The 21,668-nt window shown below is 43.3% G+C and overlaps 1 protein-coding gene across 4 annotated transcripts in view; it reads left to right on the top strand.

The window, feature by feature from the left end:
* The window catches only part of KANK4 (KN motif and ankyrin repeat domains 4), a 63,119-nt gene that overhangs the window by 8,327 nt on the left and 33,124 nt on the right, over positions 1 to 21,668 (top strand). For 2 of the 4 annotated variants that reach the window (XM_083447986.1, XM_083447982.1), the window contains exon 2: positions 1,467 to 1,534. The gene's annotated coding sequence lies outside the window, so the exon portion shown is untranslated. Of the gene's footprint in view, positions 1 to 1,466; positions 1,535 to 11,515; positions 12,077 to 21,668 lie in introns of those variants that run through there. The other 2 variants (XM_083447980.1, XM_083447984.1) reach the window with 2 other exon arrangements.

The raw sequence follows: 21,668 nt of genomic DNA, 5'->3' as shown, positions 1-21,668 counted from the left end.
GTATTAGGGGCTGCTGTTTCAAAAGAAACAAGTGAAAAGGCAACCTGGCTTAAGGAATTAGTTTTGGATCCTGGCCCACTGCCAGTCAGGGTTCTGCTTTCTGAGTGATGAAGATGCTTCTGGGATTCCCTATACACGACAGCTGAGAGTTCACAACATGAAGAAATCCTGATGCACCTTGACTCTTTATTGCCAGTAATAAGGAACATTTCTCTCTCTCCCATTTCTGGGCCTAGGATAGAAAGACCCCCAGCAAATAATCATCTTAATGGGAAACAACAATAAACAACAATATAGCAGGAGTATTCCCCCTATTTCACTTTTGGGAATATGGCAACCCTAAGCAGGAGTCTCTACTAACACAAATTTGTTCCACAAACAGAAGCACAAATCATCAAGTAAATAGTGTTGGCTGATCATAAACACATTTTTAATAATTTGAATAGAGTACGCTATCATAACTGTATTTCATTACTGGATTACTGTATTTTAATATTTTGTTGGAAGCCGCCCAGAGTGGCTGAGGAAACCCAGCCAGATGGGCAGGGTATAAATAATAAATTATTATTGTTATCATCATCATCTTTCTGAGTCCTCATATTTGAGACTGGTGAGAATTCCTCTATTAGAACAAAAATAAACGTACCTGTCAACACTGACAAAAGATGCTGTTGGGAAAGTGACATCTAAAAAAACACACCTGGAACTACACTGGCATTTTGAAAGGAGGCCTAAGCAGAATTCACAGACAGATAAAACTTTTTGTGACCAATAGGGGGAAATGTATTTTTGCAGTGGTGGTTTTTTTTAAAGGCTTATTATTTTTTATAACCTCCCTACAGCAGAAGGGTTGGGCTTGAGGCTACATTACAGTACTTAGGAATAAATGTCCTGCAGGTTTTAAATGCCAAGCATTTGTATAGTCAAGATCAGCAGAGAGGAAGAAAAACAAGTTGATTGCTGAATGCCTGTACAGTGGTACCTCGGGTTACAGATGCTTCAGGTTACAGACTCTGCTAACCCAGAAATAGTACCTCGGGTTAAGAACTTTGCTTCAGGATGAGAACAGAAATTGTGTGGTGACGCAGCGGGAGGCCCCATTAGCTAAAGTGGTACCTCAGGTTAAGAACAGTTTCAGGTTTTGAACGGACATCCGGAACCTTACTTGTTAGTGAAACTCTGTTTTAGAAATTTGATGACATAATGAGGAGAGCCCATTGTCGGACAAATTCTAATTTATGTTGGTGAGTGACAGAACAGAAGCTTGCTATCTGAAGAAAAATCGATCTTGTGCTAGCATGTACCCGAGTTTGGGGCAACGGCTTTGTGTAAGTGGTACATGCTGTCTTTCATTCACTAAAGGGAATCTGACCTGAAGGAAAAGAAACACATTTCTAATTGGTCAACTATGTATTATCCTGTGTGCTCTTGATTCTTGTTAACTTGTCTAATTTTCTTTTCCTCAGGAAACTTGCAAGTGTGATCCATTTCAGTAATGGCAGCCAACCTCGTTTGGAAGGTGCAATGACGTTAGGTGAGTTTTGCCACGATGGGTTGTCTGAACTGTCACATGGTGGTTGTCAGAGACTTAAGAACCTTAACAGTTCTCAGTACCAGTGGATGGTTCCCTGAATGGGAAATTCCCCAATTGGGTTGGAATTGGAGACAGCGCAGTGCAAGGACTGTGCTAGGTAAAATAAAGCATTTTGCAGTTTGAATTTTGAGAAGAGGCAGCTGGAGTTAGCTAAACAGAGGTGTTGCAGCCTTGGAGAGGGCAGCAGCAGCTGCTGCTTTCTGGGAATCATGCAGAATTAGCAGCTGTGTTGCCCGCTAAAGGAGCACCTGTCTGCCTCCACTGTGTTCTGCTTGTATATTTATAATTGGAAAGAATACTACAAAGGCACCATTTGTCTGCAGTGGTCTCTTGTCAAAAGAAAAATGAATCCCAATTCTGCCCCTGGAAGGAAGCAAGACAGTAACACTAGTTTTTCCTTCTGCTATTTTTGTCACACATCTTTTTGTATTTGCTACTGTTATTCTCCACATATTTTATAAGCTGTTGGTTTTGTATTTATTAACTATATATAATGTAAAAAAGCACAAAGGTAGGAAAGCATTGACCAAAGTATTGGTAGCTAGCCATGACTCTTAGACTAGGGCAGGAATGGGAAAGCTGTGGCCAGATGTTGTTGGGCTATAACTCCCATTATCCCCGATTATTGGCCATGCTTTATTCCCTAACAAGTACATTTAAGGTTGCAGCTCACAATGTGTCATCTTAAATGCATTTTAACTGGTGAAAGTTCTACTGAAATTAGTGGGACATCCTTATAAATGCATCCTTATAAATGCACATCGGATTCTTAAGCCAATTCTGAACGGTACAGCCATGTGCTCAGTGCTCCTCATGAAATAGCTTTTTATAACAAATATAAATATCACTCTGTCTGGCTGAGGTACAGCATGCTGGTTTCCAATTTCTCTGAGACATCTATCAATAGCTGCGTCGGCCTGCAAAATATTGCTTAATTTTTCATTCTGTTTTTAGACGGAAATATGCACAGCCTTAATCTTAAACCTTTGCACGCTGAGCACCAGATGAAAATAAATTGCGAGCCGGAAAATGGAACTAAAACAAAGGCAATTGAAAATGACTTTGGGAGAAATATAAACTCATTTTTCCTAAAAGAAGGATTTTAAAACACAGCATTGAAACACTTGCTCTGAATTAATCCCACTGAAGTACCGGTATATGCAACGGTTTGGAGGCTGAGGGTTGCAAATACAGTTGTACCTCAGAAGTCCTGCAGCCAATCGGAAGCCGCGTCGGACGTTCGGGTTCCAAAGAACGTTTGCAAACTGGAACACTCACTTCCGGGTTTGTGACGTTCAGGAGCCAAAATGTTTGAATTGGAAGGCGTTCGGGATCCAAGGTACAACTGTATAGGAAAGAACCCTCACATTCCAGAGTTACACTGTGTTCTTCTAAGTGCATAGCACTATTTGTATGTTGTTTACATGGCTGACAGCTGCATACATTACACACATTTAAAGCAAACACCTCAAGAATCTTGGGAACCGTAGTTTAAGGGTGCTGATGACTCTGTGAGGGGTAAACAACAGTTCTTGGCATTCTTTTTCAGGGTAACATGCTTTAAAAATATAGTGTATGCACATATAATGTGTGATGTATACACATTTGGTGTATACACACAACAGCTCGCATGGTTTTTAAAGCTTGGCAACTCCAGGTAAATTGGCTTGGCAGTAAGTTTACATGAAGAACTTCCCAGTGCTTTAAAAGCTATCCAAGTCCACAAGCGGAAGGAAAAATAAAATTATTGATTGCAAGGCTTACCTAGAATAAATAAAGTTAGACAATTTCTGGTCTTTTGAGAGTTGGCTTGTGAATGTTTTCACACAAGACTGGATTGTTGGAAGTATCTCTCTAACAAGACTGGGGCACTAGTTCCTCCTAAATCCACTTACAGACCAGTCTTCCAGAGTCAGAGAGAAAACACGGATGTGCCAAGAAAGCATTATCCTACAAATTAAATATTACCAGATATTCAAATAAGCAAGTCAAACTGAAAATCCTTCAGAGTTACCTGCCAATATGATGTGGAGTAAGAAAAAGTATTAGCTCTAAATATGATAGTCAGAAGCTCCCATTTCAGTGTACAGTATATTATTTTGGCTTTCTTTCTTTTTTGAACCTACCCGACTTTGATTTGAATGGCCCTCAAACACAACTTTTAAAGCAAAAATATATCAGCTTTGCTCCTAACTGCATTTGTGATGGGAAAAGTACATTCTTCATTTCAATGCATCATAGAGGAAGATGATTGTGTGAAACAAAAACAGCAGTTAAACAGACAAAGGCACCCTTCCAATCCCTGTCTATTTGAAAAACGGAAGGATTGATTAGTCTATTTTAGTTCCCATTACTTGTGCTCTTTGCATTTCTGACTGCCTGATATTATATTCGTAGCTGGCCATGTCTGCATTGGTTGCATATCGTACAAGTAAATTGGCTCCAGACAATCTCACAAGAGCTAGACACCCCATATAAAAGGTAAAGGTAAAGGGAACCGCCGACCTTCTGATCGCCTAGTCCAGGGGTTGGCAACCCGCGGCTCCGGAGCTGCATGTGGCTCTTTTACACCTTTGCCACGGCTCCGGGGCGGATACTAGCGAGGGGAGGAGACGCATTGTGCGCCCCGACACTCCCCACTGTGGCTGGCGCTGTACTGGCTGTGACGTCGCATGGGGGCGGTGCGTGCGTTAGTCACGCACCGTCCCGAAGTCACCTTCCCACCCGCCCCCTACATTGTAAGGGGCATGTACGCTGGTCATTGCATTGAAAGGGGGCATGTACGCTGGTCACTATTTTGAAGGGGAGTAGTGAAGAACACACACACCAAAAAAAAAGGTAACTTGTTAATTTAATGTTTATTTCTATGAGGAGGAGTAATTCTGAGGGGTCAAACAAAGAAATAATAATAAAAAGTGACAAAAAAGTTATTTTTATAATGACGAGTTTTGCGGCTCCCAGTTTTTTTTCTTCGGAAACTGGTCCAAGTGGCTCTTTTTGTCTTAAAGGTTGCAGACCCCTGGCCTAGTCCTAGGCTCTGTGGTTTAACCCACAGCGCCACCCGCAGGCAATGCTTGAAGCACAACAGCAAGCCATCCCACATTTTTACAGATGGACCCTACTTCTTTTTATGCACAATCTATCTTAACCAACCCACTTCCTTCCCTTTTTCCTCCAGCATTCAAAACATCCAGCCTCATCCCACTTCCTTTCTTTTCTTTTTTAAACTTCCTGCTCCCCTCTCCACCAGCTAAGATGCTGGAAATACGGGGGGTGGGGGAGATTTGCATACATATTCTCAAGCAAGGTTGACCATTGAGCCTCAATTTTCCTCTTCACAGTAATGGGCTTGCAGCCCAAGCTGCGCTCCCCTAGAACTTGGTAGAGCGCACCCATTTTCTATCACACTCCTCTGTGTTTGGGGCCCTGAGACACACAATCTGCTCATGGTGATATAAGAGCTTTTGCTTCCACATCTGCTGGCAGCTCCCCTAGACATACAAGGTCAAAGGGCACATTCTGGATCTTCACATGTCAAGACAATAAGAATCAATTTTAATTTTCAAAAGACAGAGCTATCGCTGAAGAAGATCACTAAATGCTACTAATTTCTTTAGGCCCCAGGGGTCTTGGAAGGTAATCTCATTAAGGTGAAATACTGCCTAAGTGCAGGCGTGGGACTCAGCCTTAACCTTCAATTCACATTGCATTGCCTGCTAGCATTGTTGGATTAAATACTGCTTTATCTGACTCATGGATTAATACTCCTCTCAGAACTATCATAAAATATAAGGTAAGGATGGCCTCGTGAGAAGGGGTACTGTACTGCCGCCACCCTTCCCGCTCTCTGTCCCATCTGCTCAACATGACAAGTTATCAGTGGATGTTTCAGAAGGAAAATAATCACTCGCGTTATTCTTCCCATCTTTATTCTATATTGGAAAAGGATGCCTGAGAATCTGCCCTTGAGGACGTATGTAAAAGTTGAAAAATAAGGACAATTAGGCTTTGCTAAACACTCCTCATATGAACTGACTCAGAAACTGTGGCCATCATCTGAAGCCCTTCTTTTTGTGCCTCTTCCACAAGATGTCCGGAGGGTGGAAACACAAGAACAGGCCTTTTCTGTGGTGGCTCCCCACTTGTAGAACGCTCTCCCATGGGAGGCTCACCTGGCAGCTTTGTTACGTATATTTAGGTAGGGTTGCCATATTTTGAAGAGTAAAAAAAGAGGGACACCTTTGCTGACTTCTACTTTTAACTCTGGATCGCTATGGTGACTCTCATTTTACATACCCATGAAAAAGAGGACATATGGCAACCCTAATTTTATGCGCCAGGCAAAAACATTCTTCTTCTCTCAGGCCTTTGGCTAATTAAACAATCTAGGGCCTTTTAAATTGGGAGGGGGGAGAGAGGGAATCTTGTTTTTGTTGGTTACTATGGTGTGCATTTTTGTGTTCTTGTGATCTTTGTATGAGGGATGGTATAGAAGTTTAATAAATAAATAATATTTTTTTAAAAATTAAAAATCAATCTTAATCACAACCCATAGCTATCCTGTATCTACCCTGTAGTTTATTTTTAAATACTGACTGTGCACACATTACTGGCTAAAAACACAGTGAAATCAGTATGGTTGTATTTCTAAATCGCCTGATGTTTGCCTGTTATGTATTGAAGTTCTCACCCTAGCCACCGGGGGGGGGTATTGTGTATATAGTTTTCTCTCAGGTCCAGGTAAGTTAATTTAGGCGGGAAACCCTGGGCTGCTGTTGGTACAATGTTGACAGCCGGCTGCCTATAAAAGCAGGGTGGCTGAGCTGTTTGCTGTTCAGTTCAGTCCCAGTTTACTTATAAAGAACTACTTGGAGAAATCTCTGTGTCGTCTGCTATGTCCACCCTCTACTTAATACTGCCCACACCAGTGGGTGGAGAATGGGCATTGAAGTTTTCAAATCAGATCAAAGCTGGTTTGGGGGGGAATTCATCAGAACACAGTATTTTCCAGGACAGATGTGGATTGCAGCTAACTTTGTGTACAGAGCTTCACAATCTAATGTTGGGAGTATGGATGCATTCTCTACCCCCAACCAAATTGTGAAATAAAGGGCTAGCTGCATGTTAAGCCAGCATTGCAGACACAGCCTTACAGTAGCTAAACCTGAGTAACTGTAGGTATAGTCAGAAAATGTTATTGATGTCAAATATTTGTCAGTGCTTCAGTTCAAATTTACACCTCTGTTGCTGTTATTTCTCCAGACTAGAAGTGAAAATCATTGTTAAATCCAGCCAGCTTGAGATGTATGAAACATCCGCTATATCTTCTCAAGCAATGTTCACCTTTTGTTTTCTCCATTAACATTTCAGATTATAATATTTTTCCTTTTTTGCACATTCACCAAGCAGCAGAGGTGGTGGCTCAAATCCTCTGATCTTATCCTTGAATAAATATAAATCTCAGATAGCCAAAAGCTGGAGATAAACCACACAAATTATATTGCATACTACCTCTGAAGCATCTGGAATTGGCTGTATATTTAAAAAATTTAAAAATGCCCATTGGTCATTGCAAGTGTATTGCTCACAGCTTGAAAAACGAAGGAAGCAGCTTTTTAATTGTATTTTTTTAAAACAACACCACCACATGAATATCCCAAGTTATTCTCTGTTGTAAGTAAACCCCTGTATGATTTACTCCCAAACTGACTATATTCCTTCTCTCTCTGAATATAATACTAGGGTGGTCATTTATGTCTAAGGGGGGAAAATGACAGAGATTTGAATACAATTAGCATATACCACTAGAGAGATATATAGACTGCCTGCCTGTTTGTTGTCCAAGTGTTGATGGACAACTTCAATTACCCTGCTCTTTCTTCTGGTGAATTATATTTAAACCAGACTTGGGTCAGACAATCCTCCAGTAACAACCCTGTCCTCTGCAAACTAGTGCAAATGGCTTCTTTATTCTCAATCCTAAACTCTCACTTTCTGGCATTTTTAAAAAAACGTAATGATAGCTCAGTCGGTAAAGCATCAGCCTCTTAATCTGTGTCTTGAACCCCTGGCCTACCTGGCAGCAAGTCAAAATGTTGCACCCAAAGTCCAAAATCCGGGGGTCATGCAGCCACATAAGCCAAGTCCACAGTCCAGGAAACACAGTCCAGGTCCAAGTAGCCAAGTGTGAAGTTCCACAATCAGCATACAGTTCAGAGTCAAACCCAAAGCAGAACCCCAGAGAAATCCAGGAGCATCCAAGCCAAAGTGCCTCAACATGGGCAGCTGAGCAGACACAGCACCTCAGCTCTGCTTCCCTCTTCGCATGCTGATTGCAGCATCGCAGCATCTGGGCTTGATGAGGCAGGTGACCCTCACCTGTTCTGAGCCTATCACACACTTCCTCCCAGAGTTAGCGAGCCCCACCTGGCCAGCTAGGGAGCTGGGCTGTGGGCTATTGCCTACCTCAGCCTCCTACAGTGCCACTCCTGCTGCTCCCAACGCCTCAGAGCCCACTGTGTTCATGATGGGTCCTGCTGCTCCGGTTCCTGTGCATTGACAGCCATCCCCCTGCCATCCTACATCACCTTGTGAGTACAGTCCTTCCTTCCCTATCCCCTGCTTGCTCTGGTTTGTCCCAGTCCCAGCCTCACCCCTTGCCAGGATATTCTTCCTCCTCCTCACCATCGTCCTGCCAGTTCATGACAATCTGAGGGTTGTAGGTTCAAGAGCCTCAGGTTCTACTATCTTTGGTTTCTGTTTTATTAAGCTTTACTAATCAGAGATTTTAAGTTATACCGTTTGTCGCTGGCCAATATCTGTGCTCTTTGATTCCTGCTGCTTGCATAGCAATCTAACCTCACATGTTCAATTTGCAAGAACACCAGCAACACCTAAGTCTAGGAAATAGTACCTTTGTTGCATAACTGGGCCAACCAATGCTGTATATCTTGTGAAACTATATTGGGTGGATTGACTCAGGAGCACATTTCCAGAAGAGAAAAGAAAACGTATTTCTAGCCATAAATAGTTTATTGCTGAGAAACAAGTTGGGAAGGATGTATTTCCCCCTTCTAGGGCATCTTGCTCTTAGCACCGGAGTAGCATTGCATTGCTGGTTTCAGTATAAGGAGAAAGATTGATGAGTGGGACTTGGTGTGTCTGGGAACCTGATCTTGCATTAATGAGAGCACTGCTATACGACTGCCAAGTGTCTCCTGTCCAGGAGCAGACAGAAGGCCAAAGAGCAAAACAGAGTGCATACCTAACAGTCTCATTTGCATTGCTGGAACAACACAAGCCCAAGCAAGGCCATGTCTTGTCAGATTCTCAGTGTAAGTGTGTGAACCGTGTGTTGTGTTGGGTGCAAACAGTGCTTGTTTTCATATTCTAATTTATTTAAGTGTGTACTATTGCCTAGTAATAAGACAGATTTTTTTTTTTTAAAGTGCTTTCTGTGTGTTTGAACGTATCACAAGACAACCCAAAAGCAGAAGCAGCTGAAATAATCACTGGTTTAGAAATGGCAAGAGGCAACTATCTCAAGCTGTTTCCCACTCTTGTCATATGTTTGGCAATGATAGCTTGGGCCCATGTTCCAGTCTGTTAAAGCCTAGAGGCTACTTGAAAAGGTAGATAGACTAGAGGGCATCCAAAGATGCTTGAAAAATGTGTGCGCCATTTTATAGGACCCCCCTCACAGTTTGGTACTGGTAACTGAAGAGATCTGTGGTAGCTCTCTTCTCCCCTCTGCTCATGGAGAAAGGACATAGCTGGGCAAATATATGAGAAGTCTTGTGAAGACTGTCTTGCGATGACTTCTGGAATTCCAGTTCTACACATTGAAAGGGAGTTCAGATGGCCCATTACCCACCACAATGGCAGCTGCATGTGCTGGATCTAAGGTTCCTAGTCATAGCATGCATGTATTGGGGCCCAAAGATGTGCTGGGCTAATACACCATGGCATTAAGCTTTTGCACCAACCACTTTTCTGGTACGTGGCACAATACTTATGAAAGGACAGCGTTGTGACCTACATAGGTCATGCAATTCTATGAAAGTTTCATTTAAATGGATGGTGCTACTTTACCTACCATGTATTAACAAAGCTTGTTGTTTCACAGGATTCTTTGGGCGTCCTACTATATTCTGGGATATTTTTTATGAACAAGCAGTTTATACATTTTCATATATATAAAATAAGAATAGTCATATACTTAATTGGTCATAACCACAGTAGAAGCATATTCCTAGTGTAGGGTCAGCATCCATTGTAGTTTTATTCTGCAACATTCATCAGTGAATGGCTGTGTGCAAACTACACCTTTAAAGCACATTCAAAACCCATTTCCTCCCTCAAAGAATTCTGGACATTGTAGTTTGTTAAGGGTTGCTGGAATGCTGCATTCAGATTGGTTATAACGCTAGAGCTTCTGTCTTGATTTCTCATGTTCCTTTTACACTGCAGTACCTGATGAGTTACGGAACTGTGGTTTTCTGAGTGATTTACCATGTCAGGCTAAGTTTTAAATGGCAGGAAAGAATGCAACGTTAGGATACTTCCCCAACTTTCATCATGTGATATTGCACTGCAAAACTTCATGGATTTTCCAACAAGGCTGCAAAGGGATGAAACAAATAACACAGAAAAAAGTGTCAAACTTCCACTAGATTCCCAGAAGTGGCATTTAGTAGATCCTGGAAAGATTACATTAAACCTGGAAATTATCAGGTAAGGATAATTTCAGTATAATGGAGTAAGTGTGGACTGAATGCAGCCAGGGTTACAATTAGCAGAAACCCTTAACAAACAACAGTGCCCAAAATTATTTGAGGGAAATAATGTGCTTTGAATGCGCTTTTAGCATGTGCAAACCCGCAGCTTGACAACAATGTACTTAGAGTACCGTCCTGTGTACTCAGAAGCCAATCCTACTACATTCAATAGGGCACACTTCAAAGTATACTGTGTACAGGACTGCAACCTAACTCTGTATTTTTAAAAAACCAAATCTTGAAAAAAGTACATTGTGTTCTGTACATATCCCATTATTCCTGCAGAATGCCAGAGAGAGAGAGAGAGAGAGAGACCCTCACAACAACCCTGTGAAGTACTTTTGGCTGCAAAAAGGATACTGGACGTAGTCACCCAATGAGCTTCATGGCTGAGCAGGGACTCCTGCCTATTGAAAACATATCCATGTATAAAGGTGAGGTTTGAAATTTTCTCAGACATATTTTATCCTCTCCAAATATTTACATACACAGATATCAAGTTTCCCTGCTCTGGCCGGATTATGAGCTTTGAAGCTGGTAGTGACACGGTTAAGGCACTATTGTTCTAAGAAGCGCTTATCCGTGAGCATATTGTTTCAGATGGAATATATATACAACATGAGAAAATTTTTGTTTGCTGAAGTCTTCTGTAACTTCAAAACTTGCATACTTAGATGCCAAAAGATGTTTGCCCCATAAAAGATATTAACTGGTTTAATTTCCACTGTTGCTGGCAAGAAGCCAGTTCACATACTATATGAAAAGGTGTGTGAAAATCCCAAAGGAGGTGGACCTAGATATGGGCACTGTTCATGCTCAAAAGCCCCAGTACTGTATTCCAAACAATTGACTTCTGGATCACAATAGAGCTCTGTTTGCTGCAATTAAGGTCTGCAGTCACGGTCACCGTTTGAAGTATTCCGAACCTTTGCATGCAAATTACAGCCTCTAGATAGAAATTATCTCCAGAATGCACTTTGAAAACGAGCAGGAAGAAAGGGCAGCAATGCGGTTCAAACCCCCTTAGGCGCAAAAACCACTGGATGACCTTGGCTCGGTCACCGTCTCTCAGCCTGCCCTACATCACAAGGGTGTTGTTGGAACGGGGTTAAAAATGCGAGGAATGAAGAGGCGACCCTGAAGTCCTTGGGGTGAAGAAGGGCGGGCTAGAAATGCTAGAAAGAAAAGGAAAGGTCAGAGGGAACGATCTGCGAAGCCCGCCCCGCCCCAATAACTCTGCCCTAACTACCTTTGCTCTCACGGCTTTTCGCGGGGCTCACTTCGAAATAAGCATACGTAAGCCCAACGGCCACGAAGGAGATGCGTGCACACATATAGGACACTCGAATGCTTCCTTTTAACGTGATCACGAGAGGTGGCTCTCTGCGCGCCAGCCGAAGCAGCGCAGGGGAGGGGGCAGCGTCTCTCTCTCTCTCTTTTGCAACGCCGGAGCATTGTGGGCAGATTTTCCCCTGCAGCGAGCAAGGAGGCTCATAAACTCTGCAAAGAAGCCCCGCTTGCTTCTCCAGCACCTCGCCGGACTCCAGAGAGCGCTGTGCAGCCGGCCCAGGGAGGGGAGCTGCAGGAGCAGCAGCCGCCCCAACCCCGGCCGGCGCAGGAGGGCAAAGGAGCCCCGGGCGGACACCTCCTCGGCGCGGCCGGGGGGCTCACTCCGGCCAGCTGCGGTCCCAGCCACGGGGCCCAGGTAAAGGAAACTTGCCTCCTTCTTTGTGCGCCTTCGCTTCCGCGCCGGCAGAGCTCAAGGTCTGGGCTGCCGCTGCTGCTGCTGTTGCCGCCTCCCCATTGCAAAGGACCAATGGGACTTTAAAAAAACATTTTGCTCCCGGGGCTCGATCGCCAAGAGATCGGGATCTTCGGATCTTAGAACAGGCTGGCCAGAAATAAGGATGGGGGAGAGAGAGCAAGAGGCTCAAAGGGGGTGTGGGTGCGGCGAAGAAATTTGGGGGAGAGTCGATGGTGGCGGGACTGAAGCTGCGCAGCGCGAGAAGGCAGCTTCGAGTCGGTTTATCCGGAGAAATGCGAACTGAGGTTCTATTATATTATTATTATTATTATTATAATTATCATCATCATCATCATGATGAATGGTGATGATAAGGACTCTTTTTCCTTGGGCAGTTTGCTGCTTCCCAAAGTGCTCGCTTGCTGGCATGGAGCGGCTGCCCCCTACAGGATCATGCTCAAAGGGAAGACATGTAATCTGTCCCTGCCGTGTTGAAAACCAAGGACAGGGAAAGCCCGGCGCTTTAAGAGAAGCGCCGCTCAGCGCCACTGATGGGTCCTCCTTGTCACTTGCTGAGTTCAGCAGATCTCCCGTTGTCGGTGCCTTTCTTTTTTACCTTGCTCAGCTCGTTTGTCTGCTGGTGCGATTCGGGTTCTCCTCCCGATCGGTTTAAACAGAGTAGGGACTCAGACCTCAGATGCATGAAAGGAGAAAGATAGAAAGAGTGCTCCTGAGCAAGCACAGAGTGCTTTCTCCTCAGCAAGTCACCCCACCCATTTAATTTCTGTGTCTTTAAAGTGTCTGGTTGTGGGGAGAGGTGCAGGTTCTGTTGTATTTATGATACCAGTGATTTTGTGTTGGGAAGGCTCCAGAAGAGTATCTGATTTAAATAATTTCTAGAGTCGGGGCTACATCACATGTCCTAATTTTTGACATAGAATCATAGACATGTCAGAAACAACCTCACAATCCCCTTCCCTTGATGTAATTGCTGTTTTATTTGAATTGAAAGCACAGGTATTGTGTGATTGGACTCGTTTGTGGATAGCAAACTCTTACAACTATTGATGGTCAGACACGCCTCCTCAGTTCATCCCTCCTGATAGCATCCTGGCATTTATTTATGTTAACGTATAGGTTACCTGTTCCAGGGGCAGAGAGCGACTTACATACCTGATACTTCATACAAAGAACAGACAGGTGCCAAGGGATTCACAATTCCTTTCCGGTTCTCTTTTTAACTCCTTTGTCCAAAACCAAGGGGTTTCTTTTCCCAGCCTAATGTATTCTGCAGATGTGCAGAGGGATGGCAAGTTTCCTCTTAGTATTACAGCTGTTTCGCGGAAGCCTGATTCCTCTTTTACTAATTTATTTATTGTTGAAACGAGATGTGCGCTCCTGCACTGGTGGGGCAAGGGAAGCACACACTTCCTTTTAAAGAATGAAATACGGAAGGAAAACAAAAAAAGATGTTCTTAAATAGCTAGCTATTGCTGCAGGAGAAGGAAAAGCTTCCTTGAGTTTCCAGATTTTTTACCTTTTAAAGCAAGGGCGGCTAAACTCAGGCCTGAGGGCTGAATATGGTCCTGCAAGCCGCTCTGTCCAGCTTGAGGGCCTGTTTCGAGATAAGTAGATGGAACACTGGATGTGACTCTTATCTTTCTGCCATAGGCTGCATTCCAGCTATGCGAAATTCAGGTATTTCTATACTCACACCCGTATACACATATTTCCCAAGCAATAGGCATATGCGCAGTTCAGGGACGCATCCCAGCCAGGCAAAAGCACTCAAAGAGGGTGTATTGCAGGGCTGGTAAGCACCTGGCCTGTGGAGACTGTATGAGGCCTGACAGGAGACACGGCCTGGGAAGATTCCTGAGGGCTACAGCGATAGGTCTGGTGGGCCACATTGGCCTCTGGGCATGAGGTTCCCCACCCTTGATTTAGTGCTGTTGTTCCAAACTGTCCAGGCTCCCACTAGTCAACGCAGGACTTGGGACTCTTGGCTTGGTTACTACTAAGGGTGTTATTCCAAAGATGGCCGCGCTGCACAGTCCAAACATAGGTCAGGTTACCAGCAGTGTTTTGAAACTCCCATTGTTCTAGGAGCATTTTGCGACAGGGAATTTCATTAACGCGAGCAGTTTCTGAGCTCTGGGCACAGTACTGCACTTAAGATTTCAGAATAAAACTGCAGAGTGGAAGGAAAGGAGGACCTTTTTCTGCCTCCCTGCTTCCAGCTACTCTCTGAAGACTGGAGAAGAGACCCTCCTAAGAATATTAAGGGGGTGGGCAGGGGAAGGACTAGACCATGTGAAAAGTGAACATAATATTTTAGCTGCAGTTCATTTTCAACTTTGTATTCTTGTTATATAAAAAAAGTGTGCCTAGACATTCTGTTCTTGCGCCCATAACCCAGGTTTAGGGTGCCATTTAGCTCCTAGCTTTCATAGATCAGTTTCTAAAACTGATTACAAGGTGTGCAAATCATCCGCTTCAATCAGAGTTCTAAGTTACAAAGATCGGCATAAATTACGAAGACACCATCCCATCTCTTGGCATGCCTCCTGAGCTCTGCTTTTGGAGAGTGGGGTAGGCACAGCCATTTATGTGTTTTACATACTGAGGCATGGGATCGGGCCAGCAATCGGGCACTCCTGTCAGGAGGCTGGGTCTACTTGCGCTGGTGCAACCCGTGATGCATCCTTGAAGATGGGAACAGTTGACCGCTCACTATCCGCTCTAGGCTCAGGTGCTCCCCTGAGGGTGGGAAGCGCTTCACTGGCCGCAAGTGGAGCTGAGGCCTAGTTAGGCGGCTCTCCCTCAACGCTTGGGGGTGTGCTTTCTCCGAACAAGTGCCTCTCCACGATCTGGGTCAGCACCTCGCAGACCACTGGGTCCCTCCTCAGAATCAGGTTCTGCTCTTCCCATTCCTTCTCTGAAGTCAAAGAAGTCTCCACGGGACTCAAAACGGCTTCATAAAAATATAGTTGGCAAATAATCTGTAGTCCGAAATCTAAATTCATGCTTATGAATAGAGAGTATTCGTCTCGCTGCCTTTCATTGCTATATTGCAGCGTTTAGAAGTGGAATGACTGTACCATTCCCCCTCCTTTCTCTTGTTTGTGAGAGAAGTAGTTTGGTTAGATTGCATAGAGACTTGTTTGTACAAGTGAGCCCGGGTGGGTGTGAACAAACGGAGGGGAGCAGAACTGAAGCACACGAAGTCCGAATTGGGTCACTACATTCTGTAGAGTTCAGAGTTGAGAAATTCAGATTCCTGCGAAAGGTTTACCTCCCACACTCTCGGGCCTATGAGAGCCTGTTCAGCCAAAATATTTAGGTGCGGTTATCTGCCAAATGAGGGAATAAACAATTTACTTCAAAGCATTGTGTAGGGCCAACATAATTCTGGGAAATTAAGAAATTTCTCAGAATGAATATTTTCTTCTTCTTCACTGCCTTGTTTTCATATTCTCCCTGGTACAATGTTCCCCCTGATACAATTCTAGGAGCTCAAGGTGGCATACCTGGTTCTCCCCCTCTTCAATTAACTCCCCACAACAACCCTGTGAAGTAGGTCAGCTGAGAGGCAAGGACTGGCCCAAGGTCATCCAGTGAGCTTCATGGCTGAGGGGGGTTTTGAACCCTGGTCTCCCAGGTCCTTGTCCGACACTTTAACCACTACACCACACAGGCTCTGTCATGTGTCATATAACATTACTGTAAACACATCAGAACGAATGTTCAATGAGGACGGTCATTAGGAAGTGACCTTTGCTGATATTTGGTGCGGGCTGGGTTTTGTCTTTTAACCTTTATCTTTTGGTGATGTCTGTTTGACACCATTTTGGTTACAAGACAAGGAAATGTCGGCTGGTGAGTTGAATACCGATAAAGAATAAGCAAAGCGCAGCCTCCTTAAGTGGCAGTATCCACTTGGCAGAGCAGGATATATGTGGCTCCCATCCCAAACCTATTGGGCCATTAATCATCATGAAACATGTAGGGCGAGCTAAAGACGAGGCACTTAATTCTGGTCACAAATTAGTCTAAAACCTGTGTGATAGCACCGGCTCAAATGGAGGCGCCTTAGCATTTAAATGCTGATAGCAGAAACAGGTGTTAGATTCTCAAAACCTCTTCGCAGAGGTTATTAAAAATGCCCATGTTAAATCAAACACTCATTTCAGTTTTTAATAACTTTGCAGGTCCAGGCTGAACTGTCTGTGGAGACTTTTTTGGGTCACAAGTGACTCCTTAAAAAACAAACAAACACGGTTAAGGTTTGCAGGCCTGTTTCCCCACCCCCTCAAACTCCACTATTCCACATGATGAACATGCCTTTCTGCTTTTGTCTTGTTCCATGATCACAATATGGAAATTATGAAGAGAAGTCATACCCACCAAACCACTAATTTTCATAGAAAGCAGGAGCCCACTTCTGAAAAGGTTTTCACATACTGTACCTGAGGTTGATGGGGGCAGAAAACTGTCTCACAGACAGAGGGTCATTCCAGACAAGTGTTCCCCAACTTGGTGCCCGCCAGATATTTGAGGCTCCAGTCCCCCTCAGCCCAAGTCAACAGCCAGGATTATGGAAGCTGTAGCTAGAAACATTAGGGGGTGGAGAGCCCAAGGTCACAGAAGGCTGTTCTACCTGTTGGTCTTAACTTTGCTGGATTGTCATATGTAGGACATAGAACAATGTGCATGATGCACAGCAGAATCTTAAGTATCAACCACACAAAACAAGCTCACTGGAAACCACTCAACGTTGCATATTTATTATAGACATGGTTCTCCAGTTGTCTGCATAACAGAACTTCTACTGTGCCATCAATTCACAGTGTGAACAAAACAGCATTTTTGTTTAGCTTTGTGAAAACATAATTCTCCCAGCATTTGGTGTGTTGGGAAGTGTTGACCTGCACTCAAGGCTACATATGACTAAAGGATAAGCTAGTTTGGGAGAGGCAAGGTTGCCTTTGTCTGACGTCCAAGTTCTTATCCCAGAGAAGTCAATGGGAGCTTTGTCGTTGACTTCAGTGGGTTAATAATTTACTCTTTAGAAAATGCCTTGCCTTTTCTCTTTGCCAGAACCTGTTAAAGGATGCAACATAATGAAATATAGAAATGATTCTGCAAACTATATCTTAATGGGAGATAGGTCAGGGCTTTGTTTGTTTGTTTGTTTGTTTCTACAAAACATTTAGCCACACTTCCCCCTCAGAATTTTGGAGAGGAGCATTATATGCCTGAGAATCTGCTCAGAAGACATTCAATCAAAGCAGCACTACATATAAGGAGAAAGTGGCATTTTATGTCAAAAATGGATGGCTGTGTATAGTCATTACTGCCATCTTGTTAAATGGCTATTTAACTGCCTATGGACTCAGTGGAGGTTTTGCCAATTATTTTGAAAGTAATTGAGTTCGCATTAAGGTATTCTGAGTTAATTACACAGCAGCCAGCTTTGTTTATCCAAGTCTCATAAGGTCCATAGACAAACAGCAACAACAATGATTTAGAAATTTAAGGAGTGCCCTGTGATAAATATAGCTTACCACCAGGGGCTGGTTTTTTTAAATCACCGGCTTGTCATGTTTAATAGTGTAGTCGCTAGTCGCAACTGAGGAATCTCATGGTGCAGGTTGCACATGCTGCAAATGTGTGAGTTGAATAGGAGTATGGAAGTAAGCACACAGGCAGTAGCCGATCACAGCAACACCAGTTCCATTCCTTGGAAATCTCTTCCATTGTTTGCTTCCGAGTGCTTCTCCCTATCAGTGTCCCATCTTGCACGTGGCTGTGACAGATGTTTCATGACTAATTTCCAAACAGTTCAGTACTCAAAACAGTACACGCGGCAAAGGATTTGCCTTCTCATAGCCATGTGAAAGCATCTTGCAGGAGCAGTCTAATAACTGTAAGGAGGTTTCTTTCTAAACCTTTACTTCTCTAGTATATCAGTAGAGGCCATAGGAGGGAGGTTTCTCATGTCACCTTTGCTCTAGGGTCCAGCTCAGCTGTTGCGCTGAGTCCAAGGAACTTCAGAACAGTATTAGTCATGAAGAGTGAGCCTTCTAACATAGAACTTTGCATGGAATAATTGCTCACAGATTATCTGATTTATTTAATGTTGTCTAATCTCCTTATAATGGCAGAAACTAAACGGCATCTTTGCCCAAGGAAATTTATTTCATGGGTTAATAAAGCACGAAGTGCATGGAGTCTCCTGGGGGAGTCTCAAATTCAGGAACCCTTCTATGCCTCCAAGAGTTTTGTTAGTCTAGAGTTTAACTGGAACATTAGAGGTGGTGTATTTAACCTTACGTGGCAAAAGAAAGGAATAATTTGTGGTGTATGCTCTGTATAAAAAATACTCTCAAGTATTACTCTCAAGTTGAAACACTGGTGAAATTATGGTGGGCAGAAGCTTTAACTAATGTGCCTAAAGTCTCTGAAACGCTGTGTTTGTTTTGCAATATCATATGAGTGGTATTCAAATTAACTTTTATACAGAGTAGACCTATTAAAATTAATGCCCCTGACTTAGACATGCTCATTTAATTTCAGTGGGTCTGCTGCGAGTAAACCCTAGCTGAATAACACCCTATGTGTTTTCATATTTATGAAACTAATCAAAATTATTATGTTAACCGCCCTGAGATCTTATGATGAAGTGCGGTATATACATCTAATAGATAAATAAATTACCCCCTCCCAACCCCCCCCCCCAATGTCCCATTGAACAGGTGAGTTTTAATTTTGGATAAGTATACATAAGATTGCTCAGTAAATCTATAAATAAGTTTTTAAAAACCAAATCCATCCCTCATGTTAGCTTATTGTAGAGGTGGGGAACTTTAGGCCTGGGGGCCAAATCCAGCCCTCCTGACTCTGCCCAGGCCGTCCCTCTGCCCCAGGCCATATCCCTCACTGCTCCCGACACATTCCCTTAATTGTGGGGTTGTTGTTTTTCCCCCCAAGGCTTGAATATATCTTACCTGTAATAATGCCACAAGCGCTGCCTTCCCTGCTTTTGGCCACACCTACCACTAGGATATGCCCCTCAAAAGATTGCCCATCAGGGAATGCAGACCAGCAGCTGGAAAAGTTCCCTATCCCTAGCTTAAAGGGACAAATAAAGCTTCCATTACGCTGATTGCAAATTTTCAATTCTAGAGAGACAGATGAACTCCTGTGGAGAAAATGTCAAGCAACAGCTCATATCTCTTAGCAAATACTTTCTTTTGATGGGAGACAAGATAGTAGCTATCACAGCATTCAAAATCAGAAGTCATTTAGAGAGAAAAAGAAAAATATGATCTCTTTGCAAATTTCAGTTGCGGGCTGACTGACCTCTGCATTGTTTGTACACTTCTTCACCTCTCAGGATTTAATTAAAACTTTCCTACATGGATAACAAGTTTAAGAAAAAGGACCAGCACTGTGAAGTTGAATCCAAATGCTCCAGAGGAGGTTGTTCTGCACCAAAGGATTTGCTTCATATTCCTGAATACCTGATACTGCCTTTAGAAAACAGCTCTTATATTATTAGTGATCCTCCCAGCAATGTCACGGTTCCACTTGACTGAAACAGAGATCTGATTTTAAAAGCAAAGTATGTGCAAAGTTCTGTCAAAACACCTGAGAGGTTTGAGTTTATCATTACAGCTGGTAGATGTATGCCTTTTTACAGTCAGATCCTGGCAGGCATAGGATTGGCGTGTGTGTGTGTAAGTGTGTAAAGGCTTCCAACTGTTAAGAAGATGAGATATCCCCTCACTCCAGTGCTGATGGCCTTCCTCTTTGAAAGGATTGCAACAGCTGTCAGTCAGGCAAGCAGTTTTGCAAGGCAGAGGTGAGAGACTGTTATGTGTGTTTTGTCATTGGTCTTATACTTGTAAGCTGCTTACAAACCACCTTGGCAATGAAGCAGTATATAAATAAAAAGCCCCAGCCTCCAGTTCTGTATCTAAAGGCTTTGGAGAACCTTTCCCTGCCTGGCACCAGAACAGTATTTGACTAGTAAAATACTGTTGTATGGAAGGGGGTGGGCAGGACTTGAAATGTAGGATTCTAAAATGGCAGGTGGTGCAGAGTGGCCCAGCTCTCTCCCACATGCTTGGGAGGAAATGATGCTTCACTGCAGGTCTTCGTTTGAACAACAACTGCTCAAATGAGAGAGGATGGTTGGGCTAACTGACAACTTTGGCCTAGGTTCTCAAGCCTGATGGGTGAGTGTGAGTGGCTTTAATTTCCCAGACTTTTGTTCCCAGACTTCATGCAAACCCAGGATTGTGATGCGGTACTACAGATCATCCAGTGGAGACTTCATGATGACATGCTTACATTTTTATTATACAGAGAGAAAATATTTTCATTTAAATGTTTTTGAATGTCTAAATCTTTTATTTTGTTATGTTTCTGCACATATTATTGGATAGCACATAAAAGGGTGATTAATCAAATGCCAATGCAGAATTTCAGCCTCCATCATTCAGCCAATGGAAACACGAAAGCATCTCACACAGCTGTCTCCCCATGTAGTGTACAGCAGCTTCCCTGGGAAAAAGTACTTGTTATTTCCACAGGGCATGGGAAATTACTATCTGAATGCTGTGCTGTAATTCCTCCCCCTCGAAATTCTAGGTGCATGTACACATTACAGCAAATAGTCTGGTATTCTGTGAATTTTCTATAGCTATGAATATGCAGCATCTGTAGAGGTTTATCAAGTAAACTAGTTATTGTTGGCCAGTGCAGTCAGTTGAACCTACTCCTTTAAGGTCCTGGAACCAAAAAGCATTCAGTTTTCTATCCAGGCCCATATGTAAATCATATAATGGTATATTCTAATAGTCAACCCTTTACTGTATAATAAGTAGTTTAGTTGAGCAAAATATAGCATGATGAGAGTAAGGGAGGGAATCATTAATTTTCCCCCAAAGGTCAATAAATGTGCAGGCAGGCAGAAGTAACACAATGTCATGTAGTTCAAGCTTTTAATTGTAGTCACTGAAGTCAATGTGCATGGCTAGAGCCAGCAATTTTAGATTTCTGTAAAGCCTAAACTAGCTCTCAGCACTTTGCTTCTTTGCATGAAATCCCATCTTTAGTCTTAGTGTGTGCATTTTCCATGCATCCTGTATCATTTGAGTCTTTTCCTGCATAACTAATTCTTCTCCCTGTTCTTCACTTGACAGATTGAAAACTCATTATGTACGCATCTGTATATCCAAACAGATTTCAAAAGTATGTACCGCATATATTCCCCCAGAGTCTGCATTTACATTTGATAGGTGGCTTTTGCTGACGATTCTGCTTCACTGCTCTGTGTTCATCTGGACCACCTACCCAGACGAGCTCTTTGGAGAGCCTTTAAACAGGAGATGCTAGATCACACATGGATAGCTGGCAAAGGAGGATGAGGGTGTAAATGCTATTTCATGACAGAAGGCATGGTTAGCATAAAGGAGACCATGGGGTCCTTCCACTGCCAGCTCACTAGTTGATGCCCACAAGGAAGGAGTTCTTAATTAGCTCC

This window comes from Podarcis tiliguerta (assembly GCF_965153285.1).
Source record: "Podarcis tiliguerta genome assembly, chromosome: 6".
NCBI lineage: Eukaryota > Metazoa > Chordata > Lepidosauria > Squamata > Lacertidae > Podarcis > Podarcis tiliguerta.
The sequence above is the reverse complement of the archived record's forward strand: the minus strand, read 5'-3'. Positions and strand labels throughout refer to the sequence as shown.